This window comes from Eupeodes corollae, chromosome 3 (genome assembly GCF_945859685.1).
Source record: "Eupeodes corollae chromosome 3, idEupCoro1.1, whole genome shotgun sequence".
Classification (NCBI taxonomy): Eukaryota; Metazoa; Arthropoda; class Insecta; order Diptera; family Syrphidae; genus Eupeodes; species Eupeodes corollae.
Genome location: NC_079149.1, coordinates 35,806,091 through 35,812,110, shown reverse-complemented (window position 1 = coordinate 35,812,110; position 6,020 = coordinate 35,806,091).

Sequence of the window (6,020 nt, the reverse complement as noted above, 5' to 3'; positions counted from 1 at the left end):
GTCAAGTCAAGCTCTGAGGTAGAAAATTGATACAACCATGATGACGACAACGCCTTCCCGACTTCGGAACTTGGGGTGCAACAGATCGAATAATAAAAAGAGGCTTTGATGCGACCCACACTGATAACTTCCCATCCCGTTTTGTCTATTTGTCTTGCTTAAAAGTTTGTACGGTTGGGTTAAAAATGTTGTTAGTTCTTAAAAATTTTAAAATTACCAACTATATTTTGCATTTAAAGAAATAGTTAAGTTTGAAAATTTAGTTTTTTTACATAGATTTTAAGTCGAAGCAAAAAGCTCAAATTAAAAAAAAAAAGAAGATATTTGAGTCGTAAACAATTTTTACCAACTTTTGTTAAATTTTCGTTTAAGTTTGTATTTTTTGTAAAAAAAACTGTTAAATCGAGTGTTCTCAAAATTTTTCTGAATTTTAAAAGATAAAAGTAGTTTCAATATCTCAAATTTTGAAAAGATATTTAAGTCGAAAAGAAACTTTTAAAAACTTTTATTATTTTTTTGTTTAGGTTTTTACTTTTTGTAAAAAAATTGTCAATTCGATTTTTCTCAAAATTTTACTGAATGTTGAAAACAATATTTTCTATAAGTAAAAATAAATTTGAAGGCATAATCTTAAATTTTTGAAAACATATTTGATTCGAAATTCAATTTTTTTAAAGTTTTTAAAGTGTTTTTAAAGTTTTTATTTTTTATAAAAAAACTTTCAATTTGATTTTTCTCAAAATTTTACCAGATGTTAAAAACGTATTTTCCGTTGCACAAAAATTGTTTTAGGGATAAAATAATTTTGCATTCGTAAAATTTTCGTTGTGACAATTTAGTTTTCAGTTTTTTTGATTTATAAAAAAACCGTTCTTTCGATTTTTTACAAAAAAATATTTGTTTGGTTACGTTGTTGGTTCGTAAGATATTTAAGGTTAACCAAAATTTGCACCTTTTTGTTAAACTGCTATGGTGAAAAAACCACGCACGCAATTTTCTTGGGATTCTGCATCTTTCTGCATTATTATCTGTATAACAAAATGTATCCGAAGTCGATATCTCTTCTAGTTCTTGAGCTATGGACGACGAAAAAAACGTCGCGAACATACGGACATCTTTCTAAAAATCTTTTATTTCGACTCAAGGGACCTTGAAACGTCGAGAAATGTCAAAATTTTCAATTTGACAAATTGGGCCCATTACAATAACTTCCTATGGAAAGTTAATAAAGCAGAATTCAATTCAGTAAAAAAATGTTTGGATACACACCTCCGTATGACGAACCGTTGACAGAATCGCAATTTTTAGCCTCATCATCGAAAAAGGCTAGTTCAATTATGACCTTGATTGTGGATTGATTGCCTTATGTATATTTTCCGAACCCCAGATATGTAAATTATCTTTAAGGTAGCTTCTTAGATTAAATGCTCATCTTCACAAAAGTTGATGTGTAGCTCAGTTCTAAAATTCAAGCTGATCTGAAGCCTAAATGATGAGGATTGTCGTGTGCCTATATTTCTAAATCATTCAGTACTTGTGATTTTTTCAAACTCGTCAGGGTTTGCAGCGAGTGCGTTTTCCGTCCGATGCCTTGATGTGAATCTAATCATCAAAGGGTGTTTTTTAGTTATTATCTGTTTGGCAACACTGGTTTAAGCAGCTAACGCACGTTTCGTGTTTTGTTTTACTGTCAAACATCTTCAATTTGGTCTAAAATTGAACTTGAATCATCTTACAAAGGAACAACGCTTTGCAAATTATTGAATTTTACGAGTATTATAAAAATGCGTGCTCTGTCAAGAAAGTTCTTCGCCCGCTTCCTCCAGCGACCGGCTCAATGGGTACGTAGATAAGCAAAATTGTCGATTTTTGAGTCAGACAAAAGCATTGCAAGAGCTACCAATGCATCCAGAAAAAGTCACAGTTTGGTATGGTTTATGGGCTGGTGGCATCATTGAACCGTACATTGGTGGCATCATTGGACCGTACCTCTTTAAAGATGATGCGAATCGTACCGTAACTGTGATGGTAATGGTGAGCGCTACCGTGAGATGATATCCAAGTTTTTTTTGATAAAATGCAAGAGCTTGACTTGCATGACATGTGGTTTCAACAAGGCATGCCACACAGCACACGCAACAATGGACTTATTGACAAGCGAGTTCGGTGAACATTTTATTTTACGTTCGGGACCGGTCAATTGGCTGCCTAGATCGTTAGATTTAATGTGTTTTTTTTTTTAAAAAACTTTCCTATAGCTTTTAAAAAACTACCCTTTATATGAAAACTCAGAAGTCATATACCAAGGATGCAAAACTCTATAAAAGTTTAGTTTTAAAACATTCATACGAAAAATTTTGGAAACAAACCCAAGGAATTTCAAATGTATGATTTTCGGGAATCCATTGAGTCAATCCCTAAGGGTTTTTGTTTTCGATCGAAAATATTAAATTTAAAATATCACCAAATGTTTATTATTTTCTATTTGAAAGATCATAAAACAATTCTATGAATTAATGAATAATTGTTTCGATGTTTTACTTTTTTTTTTAAATGTCTGTTGTTTTCTTTATGCCTTCGAGTGCCGCATTTTTTTTTTGAAATTTATTTGTCAGTCTCGACCTCAATGCTCCATTGACCTCACTCTGCCATCACCACCGATTGAAAATTATTATCATACCACCCTCATTCAAATCAGCACGCCACCACCTATCCACTAACTCAGCCTCAGCCTCTGCCTTAGCCTCTACTGCTGCCTCGCCACCTTTTCGTCCATCACCGCATCATTGCTCGATATCATCAGGTTAGAGATTTTAAACCCTATAAAAATTCAATTATACTCCCATTTCCCATAAATACCAGGCCAAGCCAATGTATCTCGCTATCTCCATAGAGGTATGAATATCTATAGATACATTTGGACGATGGCTATGCAATGGCTTGACAATGTGCGAACTGCGGATGATTCATGAATCATGAAAGAGGAGATGAATTCCGCACAACCCAACCAAACCAAACTCAACCGTACAACGAACGCCAGTACCAGCATCATCGTTTTGTATATATAGTCCTATAGTCGTCGTCATCATCATCATCACTGTCGTTTTGTATATATATAGTTATGGGAGAAACTAACCAACTGGGGATACAAAAACAAAAATATACGAGAAGAATAACCAATGTTTAATTCATAAACCACGACTTTCTGCTGAAGGAGGAGGGTTCCAATCCAAAATAAAAATGTCTGCAAAAATAAATCTGAATAAAAAATTATACTAAACGCACAGCCCCGAATCTTTAATGTAGTTTCAATCTTCTTTATGTTTTTTTTTTTGTTTGTATTATTTTTGTTTCCCATATTAGCTTGTTTGTTCGTTCGAATTTTCCAGATATAGAAATATCATGATATGGGGTGAAGATTCGGGGGGAATGGGTGAGGAGGGGGTTATATAAAAAGCTAATTCATATCCGGTCTTTTAACGAATTTCCTTAAAAGCTTTATAAGGATATCATGCAAAATACATGTTCCTATATAGAAACTGTAGATACCTATAGTCATAGATACATAGATATAGATTCTTAAATTAGTCTATTATTTGGAATATACGAGTATACTCCTCTTTCTATCCTATTTTCGGTTTGAATAAGAATTGCCTGACATATATCTCGAGATCAACTGAGGTCAGTCAAATATATCTACAGATATACGAATACGAACTTATACTCTCTTTTGACACATGAAAATGTGCCTTCCTCTGGGTACATCTGGAAAAATATTCAAGGGCGGTTTAATTTAAAGTGATGAGCAAAAATAAAAAAATTCCATATATTTGGTTTGGTTATGGTATCGTTCTCGTATATAGCTTATGATGGATATCTAATGGTGCTATGAAAGTCTCTGAACTACATAAAACCTCCTATACTCTCATAGATATATAAGACCCAATGAATGGCGGCTATTAATGAAGTGTGTATTTGATGCTTTGGTGACAATGATTTTGATCCGGATGACACAATCATTCAATAAATTAATCAAAATTATACCATAAAAAAAAAGCTTCACAAAAGTAAAAGTATAGATACGATTATGAGCAAGACATGAGTATAGATATTATACTCGTAAACATGATGCTAGAGTTTACATAGGATGATGATCTTGTCTACGTATAGTCATCATTTTTTTGTATGTAGGAAAATGTGTGACTTTTCCATTATGACTTTTTATCTAAATTAAGATCTTGGGATTTTCTCAAATACATAGGTGGGTAGATCTTTTAATTACACCGCAATCATCATGTTTGTTGTTTGACTTTGTTGGAATAATAATTCGTATCAGATGTAGTTTCATTTCGAGGGAAAAAGTTAGGAATCCCTCTTTGACTACCAGAAATTATGTTTCATTAAAGCGTATTTTATTAGTAAAGGCTTTTCCAATAAGTGGTTTTATTTCGAGTGACCAAGTATTTCAGCAGAATTCACTGATAATGCTGTCTTCTTATGGCATTTGACAAGTAAAAAATAGTAATAAAGGTTTTAAGAGAGTTAATTTTGAACAGACCGTTTTGCAGCTTTCCGGAATTGAAAGATATTGATTTCGATAATTTTCATTTTTAACAAGGAAGCGCTGCGTGTTATTTCTCAAAAAAACGATCAGATTTGGTCACGCAGAGCTTATGATTCGTGAATTTTTCGGGAACATGCAGATTAATTAATTAAAAGTTACAGATTTTTCTTCTAAAATAATCTAAGGTTTTAATATAAAAGTTTTTAATCTCAAGAAGAATAAAAGTCAATTTGATTTAAGCCTTTTTTGACTTTTTCAAATCTTTAAGAAAAATCAAAAGTAAAATAAAAGTCAATATGACTTCAGTCTTTTTAACTTTGAAGAGAATCAAAAGCTTAGATTAAATGTTTTGTAGTACCTGTGGCATGATGATTAGTGCGTTGGACTGTTATGCAAGAGGTCTTGGGTTCGATCCCTGCCTATGTCATCTAAAGCTTTTTTCACCGGTACTGCATCTTGCGAGGAATTGACAAATTCACCAAGAGTAATTCTTGTCATGAAAAGTGCTTTCTCAAATAAGACGTTCGGATTCGGCTTAAAACTGTAGGTCCCCTCCATACCTCCAGTACTCGGACGCACAGGAATGGTTAAGAGTTGTAAGTCACTAGGCCCTAGTTTTCAACAGACTGTTGCGCCACCCAATTTAAGCAACATTTTGAAATTAACCAACTTAAAGCTAGTTAGTCATATGACTGCAGTCTTTTGAAAAAAAGTAACTTCGGTTCTTCTAATATCTTGAGTGATATTTCGAACCTTTAGGATAAGATTGTTTTAAATACAAAATTTGCAGTCAAACTTTTGTACCTGCTTTTCAAATTGACTTGAATTTAATATTGACTTTTGTCATTGAGACTGCAGTGAAATTAAAATAACTGTAAGAGGTAAGAAAGAATTGACTTCTTCATATCTATGTGAAGCTTGTTTCTTAGAACGTCAATAAAACAAAAACGATTTTCTTAAATTAACACAAAATACCTATATTTTATTCGAAAGCATTTCCTTGACCGGCCCAGATAGTATCTAATCTAGATGTCATACTTTTAAATACTTTTTTGAACATTTGTGGCCATAGATACATACGAGATGTGTTCAAAAAGTACCTGGAATTTTGGTTTTTTTCAAAAAAATATTTATTTATTCGTTTACATCAATTTGGTCCCCTTCAATGTGGTCCTCTTCAATGTGGTCCCCCTCAGATATAATACACTAATGTCAGGGTTTTTTTCAAATCATCGAAGCACTCTTAATATTCACTTTCTTCACACCCATGTTTCATCACCAGTTTATGACCCTTTCATTTAACAACTCCTGAGCGATGTTCATACGATTGTTTTTTTTTTGGTTAAAATTCAGCAGTTTCAGCAAAAATCTCGAGTTCATAAAAACACGTCGAACCTTAGAAACTACCACAGACAAAGTAGTTAAACACTGAATATAGCTGAAAATTGCATCATAA